The sequence below is a fragment of the Pinus tabuliformis genome, chromosome 4_2, assembly GCF_031772625.1.
Source record: "Pinus tabuliformis cultivar Carrire ecotype Pingquan chromosome 4_2, CPIR1, whole genome shotgun sequence".
NCBI lineage: Eukaryota > Viridiplantae > Streptophyta > Pinopsida > Pinales > Pinaceae > Pinus > Pinus tabuliformis.
The window spans coordinates 1094287857-1094314760 of record NC_142304.1 but is presented as its reverse complement, the minus strand read 5'-3'; positions in this window follow the sequence as shown (position 1 = coordinate 1094314760).

Sequence of the window (26904 nt, the reverse complement as noted above, 5' to 3'; positions counted from 1 at the left end):
TACATTTCAAATATGTGACCTCACTAGATATTGAAGGATAAGACACCAGAAACATATTTCATTGGTGAGAAACCACAAGTATCACATTTTGGTGTTTTTGGTTGTCCTGTATACATTCATATCGTTGGGGAGAAAATGACCAAGTTGGAACCCTCTAGTTTGGATGGTACTTTGGTGGGATACAATGAGACATATAAGGCTTAAAAAGTCTACATTTTGTCTAAATGGAAGATGGTTTTCAGCTGAGATGTCAATTTTGATGAGGATGCATGGTCCTTTAAGCCTTATTGTCATGCAACAAAGATTGGGGAGGAAGAGAAGCTTTCTTCCTCAAAGGTTGTTCCACAAATTGCAATGAAATCAAATTGAAATCAGTTAGATACTAGTACAGTGGAGGTACAAATATCATTTTTCCTTCTAGTTCAGTTAGGAGGTTCGAATGGTTTACTAGGGGGCACAAGAGCAACTAGGAGGACATAAATCTTTGTTTTGAGTGTGTCATCCTCTTGAGAAGTTTCCTAATTATGGTGCATTGGTTTCTTCCTATTTCTTAATAAGCAAATGGTAAGTCATTTGTTCATAAATACTAATTGTCAAAATGTTTAAATGCTATTTGAAAATTCAGTTGAGAAACCCTCACATTGAAACTACTATATACTCTATCAAGTCAATTGGCTTGAATAATGTCATATATGAAGTTTGGAAAGTTTGTGTATGTGTTGGTCAATGTTTGAAAAATCAGACTCGAACTAATATTATTTCAATGACTCAATTTACCAAAAAATATATACGACTCCAAACCATTGAAACAGAATGTGCAAAACTCTGCTCATGGCACATACATATACCATGTAAGGTTGAATATATCAAAACATTTGGCACCGAGTCCAATATATATCAGCAACAATGAGACTCTAAATGGCCTCCATAAGCTTTAGAGTCTGAAAAACATGCTACAACCATCTCCTTTTGGCCTAGCCTTTTCTTCTTCAAATTTTGCAAGATGGTTTTGCAATTGAAATCTAACATGTCCAATCTCCTCTAATGGGGCCATGCATGGGAAACTTGGCCTCTTATAATATCCAAGTGTTCGTTAAATCTATGAATTACCACCCCCTACCCTTCTTAATGCATAGTATTTGCAATAAATTTTCACATCATCCAGATTAGCATGGATCCATGTAGGATCTTTGACTCTAAGGGTGTAAACCATGGTAAAATTCCAATCTACGGTTTGAAAGAGAACATTAGATTTCTTAAATCCAAGTAGCATAATTTGTTATGAAACCAGCTCACAAAAAGATAGAAAAGAGAGATCCACGCCTTAGAATTCAGCCTCTTCGAGGGGGCAACCTCCTTTACATTACATAAATGAACAATTCTTGGATGATACAAATGACAAAACCTCCTTTCTATATATAGGAGTCTAAGGAGTCACAATATAATCCAGCCGACCTAACAATAATAATATAAAGCCACAAAAATAACAATAGAGGGATTCTATGGGGCACAGAAATAACAATATGGGGTAATAGGGGCACAACAATATAAATAGGGGGTATAACTACAATAGTAATGGGGTAATCACTAGTATTATAGGGACCCAACATGCCCCTCTCCTTCAAAAAAGTGTTGTCCTCAACGCTTGAGTAGTTCTGGATACTTCTGCATAAAATTCTCATCCTCCCATGTGGAATCTTCAGCGGATAAGTTCTTCCACTTGATAAGATACTCTGAAATTGATCGATTTCGTAGCTGTCGAGTTCTTGTTTCTGTGATTGCTTCCGGTTCCAATATAATTTTTCCTTCCTCGTCAAGTTCTGGCAATATTGTTTGAATTGGGAGCTTGTCACCTATAACCTTCTTTAAACATGAAACATGGAAAACTGGGTGCAATCGAGAAGCTGCAGGAAGCTCCAATTTGTATGCCATAGTACCAATCTTTTCCAACACCTTGTACGGACCATAATACTTTGGTGATAATTTATTATCCTTCTTAGCTTGCTTTAGGGACATTTGCTTATATGGTTGTAGCCGTAGGAATACCCAATCACCTACATCAAAACTTCTTTCACTGCGATGTTGATCTGCCTGTTGTTTCATTCTATTTTGTGCCAACACGAGGTTATCCTTTAAGAGTTGGAGGACTTGTTGTTGATGTTCGATGTGATGTTCCACTGCCTGAACCTTAGAATTTTCTCTTAAATATGATGTGATGGATGGTGGTTGATACCCATAAAGTGCCATAAATGGGGTCATTTTTGTTGCTGTATGGAAGGAAGTGTTATACCACCATTCAGCCAGAGGCAACCATTTGACCCATTGTGTCTGTTTATCAGATACAAAGCAACGAAGATATCCTTCCAAACATTTGTTTACTATCTCAGTTTGCCCATCAGATTGAGGATGATAAGATGAGCTATGAGCTAACTGAGTACCAAGACAAGAAAATAATTCTGTCCAAAAATTTCCAGTGAAAATGGGATCTCTGTCACTTACAATAATCTTTGGGTTTCCATGTAGCTTTTGAACTGTTTCCATAAATGCAGTAGAAACTGTACTGGCTTTAAATGGATGTGATAATGCACAAAAGTGTGCATACTTGGTAAGTCTGTCAACTACCACCATGATGACACTCTTTCCCTCAGACTTGGGTAAACCTGTGATAAAATCCATTGAAACCTCCTCCCAACGTTGGCTTGGAATGGATAAAGGTTGTAATAGACCTGGTGTCTTAATTGTTTCAACTTTATTTTGCTGGCAAACCAAACATTCCGCCACAAACTTTTGAATATCTGATTTAAGGCCATCCCAAAAAAATTCCTTCTTAACCCTGTGGTAAGTTTTTAAAAATCCTGAGTGCCCTCCTAAGGGAGAAGTGTGCAATTCCATAAGAATCTTTTGTTTTAGCTGGGAATTCTTACAGAGGTATAAGCGATCTTTGTACCATAACGAATCATTTTGCCAGCTAAATGTATCAGAAGTACTGGAATCTTGTTGTAGCTTTTGAATAAGTGCCCACACTTCTTCGTCATTCTTCCATTCCTCCCTTGCTTCGTTTATCCAATCTGGTTGGATAATAGAAATGGCACACAACAATGCTTCCACATCCTCATCCTTTCTTGAGAGTGCATCTGCCACCACATTTTGCTTCCCTTTTTTGTAGATGATTTCAAAGTCATAACCCAACATCTTTGTGACCCACTTTTGTTGCTCTTCAGAGGATAATCTTTGTTCTAAAAAGTATTTAAGGCTATCATGATCCGTTTTTACCTTGAAGTGTCTTCCCATTAGGTAGGGTCGCCATTTCTTAAGTGCATGGAGTATTGCCAACATTTCCTTCTCATAAATAGCTTTGTTTAAAAACTTTCCCTTGATTGGACGACTTTCAAAAGCAATGGGTCTTTCATCTTGCATTAGAACAGCACCAATTCCATTTCCTGAAGCATCACATTCCACAATAAAGGTTTTTGTGAAGTCCGGTGTAGCTAAGACCGGTGCTTGGCACATTGCCTCTTTAAGATGTTCAAAGGCCTTTGTTGCTTCCGAAGTCCATGAAAATGAATCTTTCTTCAATAATGTTGTTAGAGGTGCTGCTATTCTCCCATAATTCTTAACAAACTTGCGATAATACCCTGTCAACCCAAGAAATCCTCGCAGATGCTTTATGGATGTGGGGATTTTCCATTCCTTAATGGCTTTAATTTTGCTAGGGTCTACCTTAACTCCTTCATGAGATACAATATGACCCAAATATTCCACCTCCTGGACTCCAAAGAAACATTTGGATCTTTTTGCATATAATTGTTTCTCCTCCAATAGTTGTAACACCCTGTCAACATGTTCAACATGATCCTTCCAAGACTTGTTGTAGATTAGTATATCATCAAAAAATACTAACACAAATTTTCTAAGGAATGGTTTGAAAATTGAATTCATCAAACCTTGAAATGTTGAAGGTGCATTGGTAAGGCCAAAAGGCATGACCAAAAATTCATAATGACCCTCATGAGTTCTAAATGCTATTTTCGGAATGTCTTCAATCTTCATTCTGATTTGATGATATCCCGAACGAAGATCCAACTTGGTGAAGTAAATTGATCCATGCAATTCATCCAGTAATTCATCAATAACAGGAATGGGGAACTTATCTTTAATAGTGAGCTTGTTGAGCTCCCTATAATCTGGACACATGCACCATGATCCATCCTTCTTGTGCACCAATACTACTGGAGCTGAGAAAGAACTTTGACTCGGTTGAATTATACCAGCCTCTAGCATTTCTGCAACCATACGTTCAATTTCACTTTTTTGGACATATGGATATCTGTACGGCCTGATGTTTGGAGGAACACTTCCTGGAATCAGATGAATAGCATGATCATGATCATGCATAGGTGGGAGACCTTTGGGAGTCTCAAATACCTTGGAATGATTGTCCAGGACTTTTTGGAGATCTGGAGAAATAGATGATTCCAATGTGGAAACATCTAGCTAACATAATTGTGCAATTACACCTCTTTGCTCCTTTTTTAGAAGCTTTGTCATGCCATTAGAGCTGATTATCTTTCCTGGTGTTATCACAAAATCATGCCCCTGATAGGCTGCTGATCAGGAAGACCTTATGTAACTCTTTCAAACCAACTTTTGGCTGAGGCTTAGCCTCCTCAACCTGAGAGGGCTCTCTCAAAGGTTAATGATTTTGACAAAGATTAGATGGCTAACTCTATGAAACAAGTGAAAAATATGAATGGTTGAACATGATCAGTAAAAAAAACTATCCATTGGGCTTATGGAGTCAACAACACCTCAATATAACAATGAACTCAACCCTACATGGAAGTCAGGGCATTCAACGTTTAAACATTCAGAACATAAACTCATATGGGACCACACAGTTTATAAATGTATACAGGAAGTCAGAGCACATTCAGTGAATTCTGAGTGATTATACATCCATACCACTGTAAGAATTAAGAAAAAGACAACATCACATATTCTGAACATAAAAACCCTTCATGAATCCTGAGAAGTAAAGTCAAGCATGTATTACTGAAAATGAGTCGTACATAGGCCAAATACAAGCTTTTCCATAAAATGTTCCAACCCTTTGTACATCAGCTCTTCTGCTATATATAGAGCTCTTTACACAACTTATATTCCTCCTCCAGCATGAGGGAAATTCGAATTCATCCTACTATGACACCTATTGATACTCAAAACTAACTATTAAATGCAAATGACACCTAACTAGCAGTCCTAGAGACCTAATACAACTAGGAGTGTAACTCCTTATCATGATTCAACAACCTTATCTAAGAATTTAAAGCATTACTTGACAACTTGCAACCTCAAGGAGTCGAATTTGATGAAGCCTCCCACGTGGTCACCCAACTACTGATGACAAACCCTAGAAATTAGGGAACATGTTTCCCTGTTTTTAGGTTTAGATCCTTGAAAATTGCAGAGCCTTTATCTTCATAAATGACACATTTTACGAAACTGAAGGAGGTTTTTGTAGCCCATGTTGTCCAGAACAAAAACCTCTCCTGGTTTTTGAAAACATTTCTCCAGTTGTCCAGAAACTGTCCTTGAAAAACACGTGGCAAACAGGAAAAATCCGTTTTCTGAAATTAGGGTCTCAATGAAAACTTAGTATATCCCAACTGAAAACACTTATGAATAAAGTGAGATAGGTTATTGTAGCTGGAATTTTTATGAAGAGAAATGTCCCTCAGAATTCCAAAATACGTCTTCCTGTAACCAAAAACTGATTTTGAAAAAGACTGCTAAAACCAGTAGACAAAGCTTCACTTTCAGCAGTTTCGTAGTGCAAGTTTAACCATAAATTCCTCCAACCTCAAAACGAATTTGAAGAAAATGAAAGAGGTTTTTGTATTTTGGTATGTTAGGAATAAAAGCCTCTTTCAGGTTTCAAAATTAAGTTTTCATCTGCTCAGAACCCCTTCTGGAAATTTACTAGTAAACGTAGAAAACAGAGTTTTTTCTGCTGAAACAGGCTGCTACAGGGGTTTCGCAGCGCGCTGCGAAACTGCTGTGTAATTTCAAAAACACAGCTTAGTGCCAAAATTCGACTGTCTTGAGTTTCTTTATCTTGGAATGTCCCTTTCATCTATTCTAAAAGTTGTTCAAAACTAAATGCAGAGGCATCATTTTTCAAGGAAAAATTCAACAAGGCAAATCATCAAAATTTGAGGACTTAACCTTACTTGCTACGTGACTTTCCTTAGTTAAGGAAACCTTTCCCACTGGCTTAGCTTTGTTTTTATATCTTCAATTTTGCCTTTTCAATTGCATGTTTCCTTGCCCTTTCCTTGAATTGGGAAATCTCAAGGTTGGTAGACATCAATTTCCTTTTTGACTTCCTCAAAGCTACATTCTTCTTCTTGAGTGCTAACTGCCTTGCTTGAATTGAAATGGAGAACTTTGATCTATGCTGACCCTGAGCTTGCCAAGTGCTTCTTATGCATGAAAGGAACATGAAAGTGACCAAGACTAATTCTTCCTCACCTTACCCCTTTTCTTTGAAATTTGTTTAGTGATAACAGTGGCTCCACTTGGGATAGTGTGCCCTTGTGGTACACTAAGAACCTGTAGTTCCAGTGCCTTATCCTTTTATGATAAACAAAAATTTATTTGAAAAACATCTCCTTTAAGTTTCTTGGGCCTTCACCTCGGGCTTAAGCTTGATGATCACTGTAGGAAAAAGAAATCTACATCTACTAAAAAAAAATGCTCAGTCAACCTTGAGCTTATTTGCATTTTCCTATCTACCTACCCTATCAGCTGCAAGCTCCACTTGTAGCTCAAGCAACATGATATTTCCAATAAAGCCAATCAATTGTCTTCTCTGATATTGGAGGCTCTTGATTGAATTCAACCTCAAAATAACCATGGTAGTGAGATGACCAAATCAACCCATAATATAGTTGATCTTCATAATGCAAATGAAAATGAAAGACCAGAGTGCAAAGCTTGTCCATATATTCACTTATAGGGTCAAAGAATACATGGTTATGTTGATGATCATCATAACATTTTACATCTTTAGACAACTGATGCTCAACCACACAAGATTCTTTCGATATGCTATCGAACTGCTTTTCTGAATGCTGCCTACAAACAATATAACTTTTCTCTTTCTTATGATCATTTATTTCTGTAAGCTGCTGAGAAGTTTGACATAAAAAACCAACCTTTTCCTCTGCCTGAGGGTCGTAAAAGCTATCTTCCAGTACTTCTTCTTGCTGTTTGCAATCATTTTTATCTTCATTATGATTCATATCAAAGGATGAAACATGGTTTTCACAAGTAAACCCCTGCTGCTCTTCATGCTGCGTTTCATGGGATGTTATACTTTCTTCTTGGTGCTGGAATGCATTGTTATGAAGAGCCTCTAAAATTTCTTCATCCATAAATTCATCATCATCATAAAAATCCTCCAAGTACTGAATAAGACTTAAAGAATGCCTACAACAATCTTTAAGCAGCAATAAGGAAGGATAACATTCTTTATACATCTCATAGAATTCATCATGAAAACTAGCAAGCGAATATATTGAACCATTTTCCAAACTTTTATACCAAGACCATGCTTTTCCTTCTAAAGTGGTCATAAACATCTTCATGAGACAATCTTCAGGGAAATGAACCTTAAGACTACGTACATGCATATGAAACCTAACCAAATGAAGAGCAGCATCATCTTTCTTTTCATCTTTGAATATTGGAAGATCATCTAACCAATCAACCTCTGGCATAGGATTTGGAAAACCAGGGATATGAGACCGATTCATAGGAGAATACCTAGCATTCATTCTTGCAGTGGAACTCATCTTGTAACTTCATCAATCTACTGATCTTCTAGCAGTGGAGTCACCTACCAATTCCTTATTCGATGTGTGGAGTCGCCAAGGTAGTTTTGCAGCCTCAAAATGATGTCTGAGCTCCTGCTACCTTCAGAAGTTCAGCCATTGATTTCGGGAATGAATAGACTTCAGGCTCCCGGCAGACGCACCAAAATGTTATCACAAAATCATGCCCCTGATAGGCTGCTGATCAGGAAGACCGTATGTAACTCTTTCAAACCAACTTTTGGCTGAGGCTTAGCCTCCTCAACCTGAGAGGGCTCTCTCAAAGGTTAATGATTTTGACAAAGATTAGATGGCTAACTCTATGAAACAAGTGAAAAATATGAATGGTTGAACATGATCAGTAAACAAAACTATCCATTGGGCTTATGGAGTCAACAACACCTAAATATAACAATGAACTCAACCCTACATGGAAGTCAGGGCATTCAGCGTTTAAACATTCAGAACATAAACTCATATGGGACCACACAGTTTATAAATGTATACAGGAAGTCAGAGCACATTCAGTGAATTCTGAGTGATTATACATCCATACCACTGTAAGAATTAAGAAAAAGACAACATCACATATTCTGAACATAAAAACCCTTCATGAATTCTGAGAAGTAAAGTCAAGCGTGTATTACTGAAAATGAGTCTTACATAGGCCAAATACAAGCTTTTCCATAAAATGTTCCAACCCTTTGTACATCAGCTCTTCTGCTATATATAGAGCTCTTTACACAACTTAGATTCCTCCTCCAGCATGAGGGAAATTCGAATTCATCCTACTATGACACCTATTGATACTCAAAACTAACTATTAAATGCAAATGACACCTAACTAGCAGTCCTAGAGACCTAATACAACTAGGAGTGTAACTCCTTATCATGATTCAACAACCTTATCTAAGCATTTAAAGCATTATTTGACAACTTGCAACCTCAAGGAGTCGAATTTGATGAAGCCTCCCACGTGGTCACCCAACTGCTGATGACAAACCCTAGAAATTAGGGAACATGTTTCCCTGTTTTTAGGTTTAGATCCTTGAAAATTGCAGAGCCTTTATCTCTTCATCCATGACACATTTTACGAAACTTAAAAAGTTTTTTGTATCCCATGTTGTCCAGAACAAAAACCTCTCCTGGTTTTTGAAAACATTTCTCCAGCTGTCCAGAAACTGTCCTTGAAAAACACGTGGCAAACAGGAAAAATCCGTTTTCTGAAATTAGGGTCTCAATGAAAACTTAGTAAATCCCAAATTAAAACACTTATGAATAAAGTGAGATAGGTTATTGTAGCTGGACATTTTATGAAGAGAAACCTCCCTCAGAATTCCAAAATACGTCTTCCTGTAACGAAAAACGGATTTTAAAAAAGACTGCCAAAACCAGTAGACAAAGCTTGACTTTCAGCAGTTTCGTAGCGCACGTTTAACCATAAATTCCTCCCACCTCAGAACGAATTTGAAGAAACGGAAAGAGGGTTTTGTATTTTGGTATGTTAGGAATAAAAGCCTCTTTCAGTTTTCAAAATTAAGTTTTCAGCTGCTCAGAACCCCTTCTGGAAATTTACTAGTAAACGCAGAAAACAGAGTTTTTTCTGCTGAAACAGGCTGCTACAGGGGTTTCGCAGCGCGCTGCGAAACTGCTGTGTAATTTCCAAAACAGAGCTTAATGCCAAAATTCGACTGTCTTGAGTTTCTTTATCTTGGAATGTCCCTTTCATCTGTTCTAAAGTTTTTCAAAACTAAATGCAGAGGCATCATTTTTCAAGGAAAAATTCAACAAGGCAAATCATCAAAATTTGAGGACTTAACCTTACTTGCTACGTGACTTTCCTTAGTTAAGGAAACCGTTCCCACTGGCTTAGTTGTGTTTTTAGATCTTCAATTTTGCCTTTTCAATTGCATGTTTCCTTGCCCTTTCCTTGAATTGGGAAATCTCAAGGTTGGTAGACATCAATTTCCTTTTTGACTTCCTCAAAGCTACATTCTTCTTCTTGAGTGCTAACTGCCTTGCTTGAATTGAAATGGAGAACTTTGATCTATGCTGACCCTGAGCTTGCCAAGTGCTTCTTATGCATGAAAGGAACATGAAAGTGACCAAGACTAATTCTTCCTCACCTTACCCCTTTTCTTTGAAATTTGTTTAGTGATAACACCTGGTTTCCCTGCAATACCCCTTAATTCAACTTCCTTTCCTTCCATAGAAAATTTCATGAAAAGTTCTTGAAAATTAAAAGCTATTGTACCCAAGGATTGTAGCCATTGGACTCCTAGTACAACATCAGCACCTCCCATTGGAATGGAAAGCATTGGGCTAGTCAATACATATTCTCCCATGGATAGCTTGATATTATGGCACTTTCCAGAACAATTTATTGTTCCTCCATTTGCAATCATCACTTGACACTCTGGTGCTGGATATAGGAAGCAATTCAATTCTTTTGCTACCCTACAATGAATAAAATTGTGGGTGCTTCCTGAATCAATCAACACTATTACCTTTTTCTTCTTGATTTGTCCTTCTATCTTGATGGTTTGAGGAGTGGTAATTCCCGCCAATGCATTACAAGATATGGTCGGATTTATTTGTTCTTCATCTAGGCTTTGTTCCTGGAATATATCCTCTTCTTTTGACCTTTCTTGCTCCTTTTCTTCTTCCTCTTCACAATCTATGTAGAATAATTTCTTCTCAGCACACTTATGACCTTTTGTGTATTTGCTATCACAATTGTAACAAAGCCCTTTTGCTCTTTTTTCTTCCAATTGTTGTGGTGTCAACCTTATAGGTTGTGGAAGACTATGGGCAACAACACTTCCGTCTTTATAGTTGTGAACGGTATGCTTCCTAGTTGCCATAATTTTGCTTTCCATTTTTCTTGCTAACCTGAATGCCTTCTCTAATGAATCAGGTTCCCAAAGGCGCACATCATGTTGGATATTATCCTTTAAAGACCCTATGAACACATCAATCCTATGCTCCTCTGGAATATCTTTTACCCTTATGTTCAATTTTTGGAACTCCTCAATGTGCTCCATTATTGAACCCTTTTGTTTGAGACTTATCAATTGGCTAAAAAAGTGTTGCTTTTTGTATCCTCATAATGTGCTATCAATTCTTCCGTAAAAATTGCCCAAGTGATAAATTGTTTACGAGAACAAAGCCATTGATACCATACAAACTGATTTGGTTCCAAATATAAAGTTGCCATACGTACCTTTTGTGTGTTTTGCACATTATTGAGATCGAAGAATTGCTCCATCTGTAATATCCATGTGGCGGGATCCTTGCCATCAAACTTCCTCATATCGATTTTTGGAACATGGTGAGTCTTCGATCCAACATTAGAGTCTATGGAATCATGATTAACATTTCTTTTGTTCTCATCATGAGTTTCCTTTACTACCTTTTCACCATTAGTGACCCTTTCTTGTAGCAACTTCTTCAATTCTTCCATCTTATCATCCATGCCATCAATTTTAGCATCCATGCCATTCACCTTAGCTTCCATGCCATCCATCTTAGCTTCCATGCCCTTTATCTTAGATTCCACGCCATTTACCTTAGATTCCACGCCATTTATCTTAGATTCCACGCCACTTATCTTAGCTTCTGTTAGCTTTTGTGAGCGTGACATTTGTTGCACTTGTTCTTGTAATTTTGATATATCATGTAGCATTTCTTCCTCTTCTTCATGAGTCATGCTAGAGCTTTCAGGTTCCTTACTAGGTGTTTGCATTTTTTTTCCTCGGGGCATCAGTTACCGATAATAATGTTTTACTATGCCCTTTGAATTCCGTTAAACCAAGCTTACAAAAAAAAAAAAAAAAAAAACTACACACCTTTTTTCACTTTATAGAAGCCTGATATTGAATCTGATGTATCTCTGTAATTTCGGATCATCCAATTCTGAAATTTCTACCTGTAGTAGCCTTCTGCGTCCTCTTTCCAATGCCACAAGTCTGAGCCAAATTGGATTCTCCAAGGAAGAGTTATGTGAAATCTCCCACAGTGACTTGCTTTTAGACTGGTTCAGTAGAGCGAACTTGTACGATGTGCCACGAGTCACTGTTTCAACCTTTGAATCTGAAACACACGTAAAAAAAACTACAGTCCGTCCTCTTTTTGTACCTTCTTACGAAATTTCAATCCGATCCCCAGAGAGAAAGTTATGACGATTTTCCCCAGGTCACCTGTTTTGAATGTAATTCAGGAGTCTGCAAAAAGACCAACTTCCTCAGATCATATCTCCGCAAATATCGCGCAAAAAGCTCTGAAATTTGGACCCAAGGTTCAGCGCAATTTCTTCTCAAATGGGTTTTTCTTGCGACTTCTGAAACGTCACAGAAACAAAGTTATAGCGAAAATGCCACGATGACCTGTTTGGAGCAGCGAAACCCTAGAATCCAAAGCTCTGATACCAAATGTTATGAAACCAGCTCACAAAAAGATAGAAAAGAGAGATCCACGCCTTAGAATTCAGCCTCTTCCAGGGGGCAACCTCCTTTACATTACATAAATGAACAATTCTTGGATGATACAAATGACAAAACCTCCTTTCTATATATAGGAGTCTAAGGAGTCACAATATAATCCAGCCGACCTAACAATAATAATATAAAGCCACAAAAATAACAATAGAGGGATTCTATGGGGCACAGAAATAACAATATGGTGGTAATAGGGGCACAACAATATAAATAGGGGGTATAACTACAATAGTAATGGGGTAATCACTAGTATTATAGGGACCCAACATAATTCTAGACCTGTGCAAATTAAAAAGTCTGAGTCAAATTCAAAACAGGGACAGATTTCATATGATTTGCATTTGTAATTTAAAGAGGCACATAAATTTTGAAGAGAAGAAGATTAAAAACAAGGACATATTTCAGAGCATATACATTTACAATTTAAAGAGAGGGAAAACATGCCTGGAAATGAAAATAATGGGCAGTGGGCACAAGAATTTGGTCCACAACTCCTCCAAGCTTCAAGATACATTATAGCCTCTTGATTAAGCTGCCTAAATCCATTACAAACAACCTCAAACAAATGCCAAACTAGCACCAAGCTCAAGCATCACATTGCTCTTCAAGATTTCAGCTTTGCTCCAAAACTTGAAATGCTCACAAATGCTCTGTGAGAAAGGTGTGAGACAAATAGAGGGGTGGGATATCTCTTTATATAAATTTGATCAGTTTAATGCTTTGTTTTTTTAAGTTTTTTAATTGAATAGTGAATTTTTTTCTTGGATTCTGTATGGGGTCATCATGCATCTACTTGGATAAGTAGGTCTTATTTGGTACCAAACTGGCCCATCGAGCCAAGTCGGACCAAGCTTTAGAACAATAGTGTTGGGCCTTTGTCCATTGTCTTGTAATATACTCAAAGGAAAATAATACTAAGTATAGTTGGGTTGTTGTCCACTAAATAATAGAAGTAAGACATGCCAGTGTTGTATATAGCTTGGCTACTAGCCACTAAATCCTATGCTATTAGAACAATAGAAATAAAATATATAAACTAAACCCTCATAGAGAGGGGGACATAAGATTCTTCATGTTATTCATGCACTTCAAGGAAATGGGATGGTGGATGTCTTCTCCAGCCTCGTGGTCTTCCCTTTGTCTCTCATCCCTAGCTTTTGGAGCAAGCTCTGAACCTTGGAGGGCTTTCAACAAGTAGTATGTAGTATTCATCATTGAATTGTTGTAGCTTTCCTTTGATACCATTCAATAGGGTGTTCTTCTTTGAGGTTGATTCCATGTGACATGTTATCATTTCTTTGGCATGCTATTATAGATCTGGGTCAAAGAGGGGTTGTTCTTCTTGTTTCTTGAAAACTCTGCATTGGGGATGATGTGAGACAAGTCCTTTTCTATATGCTTGTTGTTGGTAGCAACTTTTTGTCCATTAACCTGCTCCTCCAGTTTGCCAAGATTATGAACTGCGTTGTATTTGTGCCACTTATTGAAACCTTGTGCTATACATTGAGACTCACCTTTTTGCATTTGGTTCTAGTTCTTTCAATAGAATCTTCCTGAATGCTTATCTTTAGTGATTTATATCCGTAAATTCTTTGGCCTAAACATATCTTTGAATCTATAATAAATAAAGCTTGTCAATATTTTCTTTTCAATTATTAAGTTATATGTATCATGTTTTATAAATGTTAAATTTAATATATTTATTATTTGATATATGTTATATTGAAAAAATTATATGTAAGTTTTTTATATAGATATATTTGAATTTAATGGTGAATTTTATTGAATTTTTGTATGGGGTTATTTTTTTTTTTTTTTTTTTTATGTTCAAACATGAACACAAACCAAGTAACTATGATTCTAGGGAGATGTATAAGGTGAAGTGTGTTACTGATGATAGTGTTGACTACCATTCCACATCTCTTATCTGCTAGAGCTTTATGAGCCAAGCCTGTGGTGTCATGGGTTTAGTGCAATAGCATTAAACCTTAGTCAAAAGAGGCTTCAATCTGCCTAGCCACTTTGACTTTACCAGAAAATCATTTTGGATCACTCAACCTGAGTAATTAGTGATCTTCTCATTCTATACATGCAAACCTTGAAGATGGGGTGTAACTCTTACAACAACCTTGGGATTTCACCATTGTCTAATGCATGCTAATTTATGGAATCTATCTGATCAAACATCATTTATATGAAAATCTTGGTTGAGTATCATCCTTGGGATTTCACCATTTTCTTATGAATGGTATTGGGTGGAATCCCTCTGATCAAACATCATTTATATGCAGGTCCTGGTTGAGTTTTATCCCTGTGTCTCCAATAGATTCTGGAAAGGAAAGCAGGAGCCTAATGGCATGAATTCCACTATCTTTCTCTGGCATAAGATTTGGAGTGTGGTTTACAACATTCTCTTGTGTAGATATATTCACATGACTGTTCTTGAATGTTTCAACAATATGAGAAATAAACCAATATCCAAATTTAAAGAAAAAAAATATCATTCAGCCAACAATGAAGCTTTCAAGACCTTGCCAAAATTTTAAAATACAAAGCCCTAGAGTCAAGGTAATGATAATGTGGATTCCTTTCAAAGATTGTTCATTCAGAAAGCCTATCTATATATGAATCTATGCATTTATGTTAGTTTAATACTAACAAAAAGATATAATTCTTAGAAGATCCATGAGATTTAAGAAGATATGCACTATGCAATATTTGATTGGCTTCAAGGAACTACACAACAAATGTATTGATAGAGACAAACAAATAATGTTTTAGAAGTTGGAATTGGTATTGAAAGTGGTCAAGGGTCGGACTGGACTAGAACCATCTAATAAACTGGTGACTCTAATAATTTATGAAGGATTTAGGCTGTGTGATTCTCTTAGAGCCCATCAATGGTCATTTACTAGAGTTTGAGCCCATATGCATCAGCAAGGGCATTATGTTCTATGCAATACATAGTAGTCTTCTACCCTTTCATTGTTCAATTTGATAAATTCTTGTAGGCAGCAAACCATGTGTACCAAGTTCAAATTTATAGGGATTATCTGGTAGCCAACTGTTGGGCTCAACCCCCACAAGTGGTTTTCGAAAACAGCTTTAGCATACTCTCATAATTTATGATAAGCTAACAATTGGCATACTTGTTTGATATCTGAAATACGCGGATGACATGATAAGCATAATAGTGCAGCTTCGAGGTTATGCATGGCTATTCATACTAATTGGTATGGTTGCCCAAAGTGTCTGTAGCAGAATTTGCAACAAAAACTTCACAAATTATTGGATCTCTTTTGACTTTGAGATCTATTCATCACAAAGAATACAATCTGTTTGCTAGAGACATTTCTTATATGGAGGAACAACAAGTTATTTGTCTTTCTAGTCTAGTACTTCTAACATTGATGTCCAAGGTGGAATTTTACACATTTATTACATACATGGCTACTTATTTGAGAGAAAGCACACTTTTAGCGCACCAGGTCATGGTTTGGATCTATTCGATGTGCACCATTTATGGAGAACCTTTGGAAAAAACAATTCAATTATTCATGCCTAACTTGACTTATAATGTTAACTACAACATAAGAAAGGCACAATAATTGCTTCACTCACTAATCCTCATTGGAACATCATTTGGCTTTTTATTTGTCTCTAGGTTCACATCTCCCTTTGCAAAGGCTTAATTAATGCCCGATGTTGCAAAATACTCAACTTGGAAAAGCGTCACACGGAAATTCCTCACCCCACAATCTTTCCATCCCTGACATATCAAGCAGAAACATTTGGCATGTCAAGTGTTAATTTTTGTAGGTGGAGTTGTGATTGGAACAAGATTGCAAGCTAAGGAATATTGAAGCAATAATATCAAATTAGATGTTTCCAAATATGAACTCTCTCACCTCTCAAAGAGTATGACATGATGATATTGGTCACTTTTGTAGTTCTCCTAAACAAAAGCTTAAATTCTGGATCATTGATTTTGGGTTGTAATGCATTACACCAAAGCCAGTTAAGTTCCCTTTTGCGCAATTGATTTTCTTTGGAAAATGCTCAATGTGAAAACTTGACTACGGTTAATGCTAGTTGTGTCATGGAAGTAGGCATAGAAGGTGCTACTAAGATTGCAGTGGGAAATTTACAGTCTCCATTTCCATTCCCATTGGTGGCATGCCTAGAAAAACACTAGGCATGCCCCATCTTTCATCTTCTAATTTGCAACAAACCAGTAGCAGTAGTCTTGTAGAAAATTTCATTAGCACTGACATGCAATAGGCCAAATGGGAAGGTGTTTTGTTTGAAAATAATGGTGATGTTGGAGGATCATCTAAATATGGAAATAATGCATCTAATCATCTTTTTCTAATAACAAAAGCAACTTCATGTGCCCCAAAATTTTAAGTGCCACCTTCACTACTCCTAGTTACAACACAACCAAATTCTAATTATATGGATCACTATAGTAACACTCCAAGTGTCATTTACTTATTTGCTGATGACTAGAGCTATTGTAAAATATTTTTTGTTGATTACTTTTGCAGCTGATGCTAGAAAGCCTCCAAAGATTTTGTGTAAATATACATTTTTTGTGATTGCTTGCTAGAAAATCCTATTTGTTAGATTAAGAAAGTGGATAGAGATGTTGGAATTCGAAATTGCTAACGAGTTCTATGTGAGGTAGCTACCAAAATTCTATATTCAGGTTTTATAGTTATTGGGAAAGTGTTGTTACAAACACATTTTCACCAGCAAATTGAATCATTTCAGTTACTGTGGATTAATCAAACGAGGCACCTCAACTTTGATGATGATGTTGGGAACATGAGTGGATGTAGCACTAACAGGTTGTTAAGAAATCTTATCCCTAGCCAACAGGGCTTGGTATTGTATGTCCAATCCCAAAGGCCTTAGAAACAACAAAGACTACAAAGTTGTTGAAGGTATTTTAACTGGAATGACCATTTAAAGTTCTATAAGTTGAAAACATATTTTCCCTACATATTGAGACTCCGAGTAGTACTAGATCTTATATTTAATGAAGAATTAGGGAGCATCATTACAAGGAACACTTAATTAGGAACTCTTGCATATGGAAGGAAATAAGGCTTACTATGTAAGAATGGGGATTGAATAATTGTACTCAAAGGAAAGAATAGATGAAGGAAAGTATAGAATTGATATTTTTTTGTGGATACTAAAAAAAGGCCTGCCAAAACCTCCTCACTTACATGGAATAAAACGTCATTAAGCTCACTTTGCTTCGCAAGTGATGAAACACTAATTGGTTTAGCTATAGAGTCATCTAGAAGAGCCCTTGAGATGGCAAAAGTCAAGCCAGAGGATGTTTACTTGGTTTTGATGTGTATGTCTACTCCAGATGATCTTTTGGTGGTTCTCCCTAAGTAAGTATCATATGATATTTATTCGATCTATAGCTTAATAGTTATCGTTAACTTTGCTATGACACTTTAATGTATTTGTACTCCATATTTTTTGTTTTCCCATGTTTCTTCTTGGTTCAAATTGTTTGAGTTAATGTTTTCCATAATATGGGAGCTACTTGGACTAGAGATATTATGCTATATCGTTAGCATTTTTATGGTAATTTATTAGTTATAGAATCTATATCATGATGGTATCATATTTTATTGATGTATAGTAGTTAACATGGAGTTTAGATGCATTTCATTAAGTGGAAAACAATTCTTTTTTTATCATGTATTGATTGGCTTAGTGAGCAATTGCATTTGTCTAGGCTAATCTCAATTCGGAGGTGTTGGATTTTGAAATTATACAATTCACAATTTTGTTGATATCAAAACTCCTCGTATTGCCATGTTTTTGGTTTTGAGATGATGTTTGTAGCCAACATTTGGGCTTTGTTGTGACAATTTTTGTGTATGATTTGATATAAGGGCATGCCTTTAAAGTTTAAACTCGGTACCTTTGTTGCATTGATTAAAATAGAAGAATCTGACTAACCTAAAAATGAACTGTAGTGACATTGAAGTTAAATGTGAAGTTCTACGCGCATTTATTTGTTAACTTGTTAATGTTAGTTTCTATTGTAGGGAATCACTTTGATGTTGGGTTGTTTTGTTATAATTACCATTTCAATGGCTAGAAATGTGTCTTGAATTCATGTAAGTGTTTCCTTGGGGTGTGTTGAAAATCCTTGGAAATAGGCACATGGGGGAGCAAGTAAATGCATATTTGGTCAAGCTTATTCTTAAAGGAATAGAAAGGGATATGGTGAGAAACTGGAGGCCGATCATTTTACTTAATGTTTTGTGCAATGTCAAGGTTTGAGAAGGTTTGATCTGTCATCATGTTCAAGGTTTGTTCTCAATGTCTATTCTACCCTTATGTGCTACGGTGTTGGTCATTTCACTAACACTGTTATTTAGTCTTGCCATGGTCTTCAAGGCACCCCTTTATTCACTGTTGATATGGACATGTGGATGTTTCTTACAAAAATATTGTTATGAATTTCAATGTTCTCATGCCGAGATGGTCTTCAAAATTATCAATAGTCAATGGTGATTATGAGTTATCAAATTATCAGTTATAATACATGGATGGATAATAGTAACATGCATTAGAATTTTCTTTTTTGGTCTTGGTTATAAACTTTTAGTTTTACTCTTGTCATTCCTGAATGGTTTTGATTATTGACTATTTTTTTTTTAATTGTCTCTCTTTATATATATTACAAAATATTTTTGTACTTGCCATTTTCCTACTATATCTGGATCCTGACTTTTAAAATTTTTGGCAAATCTGTGTCCATATCCCTATCTGTATCCTGTTGAACTTAGATTGTAATTTATCTTTGCATCATGTCACCATCTAGCCATGCATTCCCAAGCAACTTCCTCCATTTGTTATCAATGGTGGGCTAAGAACCAAGGGTGTTGTTGCCTGTTGGATACAAAGATTGAGTCAACTTTTTTCCTGTTAGGATTGTGTTCTTTGTGCCATAATCACCCTCATGTTTTGGATGGATTGGGATTCTAAAGGTATCCCTAGCAGGATGAGTAGTGGAGTCTTCAGAACTATGGTTTTCATTATCATGTTCACTTCCATTTCTTCTTATTTCTTCTTGCATATATTTTGCCTCATGTTATAGATTTTAATAGCAGCTTGCATGTCAGATTATAATTTTGCTGAGTCTTTAGATAAATATTCAATTTTCCCTAGTATATTTTCTAGGTGTTTTTTCGACTCTCAGTCTATGTATAACCACCGCCCCACCAATTTCCATGGGACAATAGTTGCGTACCATTTCATCCCCAACTATTTGGCAATGGTTCCATGTAGGATTGTTTTTGTGTTTGGGAGCCATGGAATTTTTTCTACCACATAAATAATTTGCAAATAAAGCCTGACATTTAATTTCTAGATTTTTTTAACAAACTCTCTTAAGAGAAATAGCGTTTGAAGAATATTTGTAAATACCTTTACAAGTTCCAAGTCTTCACTCTGAATCAGTTTCAGGAGCAGATCTAAATCAATTGCAGGAATAGATTGAATCAACATACGGAATCGGAAAAAGAGTAGCTCCAAAAACCACTGTTGCAAGCATTGTGATTATCATGGTCCTAGTATTATTGCAATGTCACAAATTTTACCCCAGAACAATATTATTGCCGCTAAACTATGCAGTGTTTTCATTCTCGAAAATAGCATGAAAATATTGTAAATATCTCGATATTATCATGAGATGCATGAAATTAGTTTCCCTACTCATCGATGGAGGGACATAAAGTCAATTATTTGTGTGTTTGAATAATTTTGTATTTTTTAAATTTGCCTATATTTTGTGATATTTTCCTGATGTTGTCAATATTTTCTTTTCCTGATTCTTGGTGATATTTTTTCTGACATGATGTTTACAACATTACCAAAAACACAAGAAGCACCCCAATCAAATCTTCAAATCAATAATCCAATTCGTAATCCAAATCAGGTTTAGTAATAGATCCAAGAAACTCCCCAATCAAATCTTGATTGCTCTAAATCATCGGATGAAACTCTCTGAATCAGACTAAGAAGCACTATGAATCAACACAAGAATATATTTTGAATCTATTAAACACACATGGGCAGCAAGAGTATCTGAAGGATAAAACACGAGAGTACAATTTTTATTAACAAGTGATATACATTTATAGTACATATTGTGACCGTTGGGTTCCACATCCCAAGGTCTCTTGGACTCCTTTTGTCTATTCGGCTTCCATACTAACCCATTGAGGATTAGGTATCCAACATTCCCCCCCTTAATCCGAAGGGTTATGTATGAGTCCAAGAAGAGAGCTGAAATACAAAATGTGCAAAAATGCATGGCAGCACTAGGCTAAATGTGCTCTCTGAAATGTTGGTATAAAGGGCGGTGGTTTAAGGATGACCACCAACACTGGAATGCTTAGTGCAGTTCCTGGAACTCTTCCAAAACTGGCAAGAAGCTGAAGTCTTCTGCTAGAGGAAGTGCTCCTATTGATTTGAAGAGGGAAACCTTCAACCAATAAAGGGAGGTCTCACCCTGCATAAAAGGGAGAATTTCAACCTGAAAAGGGAAGTCTCAACCTATGATGGTTTAAGGATGACCAACAACTCTGGAATGCTTAATGAAATTCCTAGAACTCTTCCAAAACTAGTGAGAAGATGAAGTCTTCTGCTAGAGGAAGTGTTCTCAACTTTGTTCCTGGAATTCTTCCGAAACTGGCAAGAAGATGAAGTCTTCTGCTAGAGGAAGTGTCCCAGATTACCGACTCAAGGCATGAAGGCATGCTCAGGGGCATCTTTGTTTCTGGCTACAACTCTGAATCTGGTATGGCAGGTTGTGGCTCAGACTCGCTTGATGTGACTTTGAAGCTTGTAGATGACCATCATTTCCCCCCCTGTCAGATACAAGGTGATATGATGGAGAAAACTCAACTGCAAGACTGTTCAATACTCTGGAACAAGTTCTGACATGTGATTGGAATATCTTCTTGGCTGTTGATGCCCATTTCCAAGAAGCGATCCATCCAAGATGAATCTTTGTTCTTACAGGAGGCTTGTTTCTGAAGCATCTGTGTGAAGAATGGGTGGTTTTATGACAGTGCTTACATGGATGAAGATCAAAACAGTGATCTTTCAAATGGCCAACTCGGTCATAGTGTTGGCATTTCATAATCTGTTGTTGTTGTTGTTGTTGTTGTTGTGGAAGAGGGGCAGAATCTAGAACAGCTGGAGGTGAACTGTCATGAAGGAATCCAGCACTCTGAAACTGAATGGGCTTTGAGTAGGCTGGAATATGAAAGGACAAGTCCTTCTCATATCCAAGACCAGTTATGTGCTTGTTGTGGACAAGCTGTTCCCAAGGTCTGATGATGGGCTTGGGAAGTGCAGACTGAGTTTCTGCATCTGCATGTACAACTGCTGCTTTATTGGGTACTAAATCTAAACAAACTGTAACATTATTGACTTGCTTCTGATGGGTTGCAGTCTCAATGTTCTGAACAGAAACATGTTCAGAATGACTCCTCTGTTTTAATTCTTCTTGCTATAGCTAAGATTCGAGCTGCAAAAAATCAATTTTCTCTTGTGCATTTTGTAGACAGACCTGAATGTCTGTGAGAGAAACTTTGCTGACTTTTAATGTATCATGATTAGTAGACAATATGAGAGTTTTGAGGAACTCTAATACTTCACTGGTTCTGGCCATTTTTTCTTCAATGTCAGATTTACACCTTAAAAACTAATCACAACTACTACTCAATGCAAAAAAGTAATACCCACTCACAGTACACAACAATATCCTTTATAAATGTGCAGCAAGTGATCAGTGTGCAACCAGCAAGCACCAAAATAAGAGTTTACTCATGATCAACACTATGTTCTGACAATACAACCGATTAAACTTTTCTCCACAAAAGATTATTTTTATTTGTCAAAACATGTTAGAAAATTATATATTACGGAGCAATGGAACACATAAAATATTGCAGAAATATAAACACAGAGAACGCATAAAACAAGAGAGACACAGATATACGTGGTTCACCCAGTTTGGGCTACGTCCACCCCAAACAACCAATCCTTCCTTTATATTATCCAGCAAAATGAAGAGACACAACCTACAGCAAATCCGCTATAATATCCTCTGTTTTCTCTCACAGTCTCACCTCTTTGTTTCTCGCTCACAGAATACACATCTATTTCACATCCTCAAATACAATACCCTCATACAAAGAGAGGGGTTACCTTCTAGGGCAAAAAACCCTAAACTAAACATAAGTTCTACTGTCATATCATCCGCCTAATGAACGGCCCAGATTGACTAGAAATTACTATACTTTTACAAGGCAATTTTACATTTGTTTTTAGCTTCGGGAGCGCTGCCCCCGAGCCCCCGCCGGGGGACCGCTGGCCCCCGGACCCCCAGCCGAGGGGGATCGGCCCCCCGGGACCCTCGCGGGGGGGACAAGTCCCCCCCGCATGTGAGGGGTCTACAAGACTTCCTGGGGTATACATCTGGCTGAAACAAAGACCTTTGAACAATCATGCTCCACACACAACAATCTCCCACTTGGAGAATGATTGTAGCAACTCCATTGCTGCTTCATTTGCTGGACAATGACTCCTCTTTGGACCTGGCTGTTTTTCATCTTCATCGTCATCCTTGAAGACCAATTGAAACTGAGCATGTTCTCAGTTTCTCCCTGGTTACAACTTTTGTTAGCATATCTGTAGGATTCTGGCTAGTGTGTATCTTTTCCAGCTTCAACTCTCCATCTTCCAACACTGATCGTATGAAATGGTACTTGAGTTGTATGTGTTTAGTCCTGGAATGAAATGCTGAGTTCTTTGCAAGATGAATGGCACTTTGGCGATCACTGTATAATGTGCCCATATCAAGTTCCTTACCCAATTCACCCATAAACCTTTGTAACCAAATCATTTCTTTACTAGCCTTTGTAGCAGCAACATACTCTGCTTCTGTTGTTGAAAGTGCAACAACACTTTGGATTTTTGAAATCCAACTGACAGTTGTTCCACCAATAGTAAATACATATCCTGTAGAGCTCCTCCTATTATCCCTGTCACCTACCATATCTGCATCAACATATCCCTGTAGAGAAATGTTTGCACCACCAAAGCATAATACTTGATTTGTGGTACCTTTCAAATATCTGAGAATCCATTTCACTGCCATCCAATGTTCCTTTCCTGGATTGTTCATGTACCTGCTTACAACTCCCACTGCATGTGCAATATCAGGTCTTGTGCAGACCATTGCATACATTAAGCTTCCAACTGCTGATGCATATGGAACTTTAGACATATAATCCATGTCTTCTTAGGTCTTTGGGCACATTTCCTTACTAAGTTTGAAATGGCTAGCAAAAGGTGTACTAACTGGTTTTGCATTGTGCATATTAAATCTTTTCAACACCTTTTGTATGTACTCATTCTGAGACAATGTTAATTTGCGATTTTTCCTGTCTCTAGTGATTCTCATACCAAGGATTTGTTTTGCAGCTCCCAAATCCTTCATTGCAAATGAATTTGCCAATTTTCTTTTGAGTACATTTATTTCCTGCATGTTAGATCCTGCAACAAGCATGTCATCCACATACAATAACAATATAATATAGCTGCCATCATTTTGCTTTTTTCAGATAAACACAATGATCAAAGTGACATCTAGTATAACCTTGTTCAGACATAAACTTGTCAAATTTTAGATACCACTGCCTTGGAGCCCGTTTTAAGCCATACAAGCTCTTCTTCAACCTGCACACTAGTTTCTCCTTCCTTTTCACCTCATATCCTTGTGGCTGTTGCATATATATCTCTTCCTCCAAATCCCCATGGAGAAAGGCTATCTTTACATCTAACTGCTCAAGATGAAAATCTTCAGCTGCTACAAGACTTAAAATAGTTCTGATTGAAGTCATTTTAACAATAGGAGAAAATATTTCATCAAAATCAATACCTTTCTTCTGTGCAAACCCCTTCACCACAAGTCTAGCTTTGTACCTCTGTTTTCCTCCATATTCTTCCTTCAGCCTGTAAACCCATTTATTCTTCAATGTAGTTTTTCCTGCAGGCAACCTGACTAAATCCCAAGTCTGGTTATGCATTAAGGAGTCCATCTCTTCTTCCATGGCTACCTCCCACTTCTTCCTGCTTTCAACCTGCATTGCTTCTTCATAACATTCGGGTTCACCAAAATCAGTCAACAATAAATAATATAATGAAGGAGAGTATCGTTCAGGGGGTCTACTTATCCTGGTAGATCTTCTAACACCACTTTCAGGTGTTTGGGGTGCCTGTTGCTGTTGTGGTGGTTGTTGTTGTTGATTATTATTATTTTTAGGCACCTTTACCTTTTCAGTGATTTCATCAAGAATTGCGTATTCCTTGTTTTCTTTTTCCTGTTTCTTTTCCTGCAACTGATTCTTATACAAGACCTTTTCATTGAATATTACATCTCTGCTCCTAATGATTTTGTGATTTTTGTAATCATATAAGCGATAACCAAAATCATTAACACCATATCCAATAAAGGTATATTTCTTTGACTTTGCCTCAAGCTTTGTTCTATTTTCTTTATCAATATGGACAAAGGCCTCACAACCAAAAGGATTTAAAAAAGAGTAGTTTACCTTTTTACCTGTCCATGCTTCCTCCGGAACACCACCATCCAAGGAACTTGAAGGCCCTCTGTTTATTAGATAAACAGCAGTATCTACAGCATCTGCCCAAAACTGTAAAGGCAATCCTGCATGCAATCTCATGCACCTTGCACGCTCCATGATTGTTCTATTCATCCTTTCTGACACACCATTTTCTTGTGGTGTTCTTGGAACTGTCTTCTCTCTGCGAATTCCATGCTCTGAACAGTACCTATCAAACTCTTTGCTGCAATATTCACCTCCATTGTCTGATCTAAGACACTTCAATTTCTTTCCTGTCTCAATCTCAACCAAAGCTTTCCATTTCTTGAAAGTATCAAATACATCAGATTTATTCTTAATACAATAAATCCAAGTTTTTCTAGTTGCATCATCAATAAAAGTAACATAATAACGAGAGCCACCGAGAGATGATACCTGAGCAGGTCCCCATACATCTGTATGCACAAGCTCTAATTTTTCATTCTTCTTTTCTTTCCCAACTCTGATAAATCTGACTCTCTTCTGTTTTCCATAAATGCAATTCTCACAAAAGTCCAAATCAACATTCTTCAAACCCAGCAACAAATTCCTTGAGTGAAGAATCTTCATCCCCTTTTCACTCATGTGTCTGAGCCTATGATGCCATAATGCTGCATCTGCTCCTTTGGAAGTTAAAGAATTAACAGAGTTAGAAATACCATTGCATAAATACAATGTACCAACCTTTTCGCCTTTTGCTATTACCAGGGCTCCTTTGGTGACCTTCCAAGCTTTATCTGTGAAAGTTGTCACACAACCTTCACCGCCTAACTGCCCTGTTGAAATCAGATTTTTCTTTAGATCTGGAACATGCCTTACCTCCTTTAATAGCCATTGGTTTCCATTCTGCTGATTACCAAGAACCTTACCCATTCCAACGATTTTACAGGGTTTATCATCACCCAGACGAACTTGTCCAAAATCTCCTTGAACATAGTCATGAAAGTATTTCTTATCAGGTGTGGCATGGAATGAAGCCCTAAATCTACCACCCAAGAATCAGTAATATTTTCGAAAGAAAGAATCAAAGTATCTTGTAACACCTCACCTGTCACATTTGCTTCATGATCGTTTTCTTGCTGTGCATCTCCTTCTTTTCCCTTCCGAGATCTACAGTCTTTCTTTAGGTGTCCTTTCTTTCCACATTTCCAGCACATTATCCCGATCTGGACTTGGATCTACCTTTCCTTGATTTACTACGATATCCTGAGCTCTTTCCTCTTTCCATTTTTCTTCCTCTAGACTCTGCACTCAAAGCATTTCCCGATGTCTCACCGGAGCTTTTCCATCCCATTTCCTCGCTAAGGATAGCACCGACAACATCATCAAACTTTAAAGTACTAGACCCAGAAACGGAGTTACTAATGGCCATTACCAAACCATTCCAACTTTCTGGTAATGAGCACAAGAATAATAGAGCTCTAACTTCATCATCAAAGTTTACCCCTACATAACTTAACTGACTTGTGACTGTATTAAAATCATTTAAATGGTTTGCAACAAATCCACCTTCCGACATATTCATATTAAATAACCGTTTCATAAGAAATACCTTGTTTGAGGCCGAGGGTTTTTCATATAGTTTCGACAACATCTGCATCAAACCCTCTGTCGTGGTTTCCTTCGAAATGTTGAAGTGACTGACGCAGCAAGGCACAACCGTATTGTTCTGAGTGCCTTTCTATCGAGGAGGTTCCATTCTTCGTTTTCATACCTGTCGGCATCTTTGTTTCCCGCCCAATGGTAGGTATAGATCTTTCTGATACAGATAATCTTCGTCTGCATCTTCCACAGCGAGAAGTTTTGGCCGTTAAATTT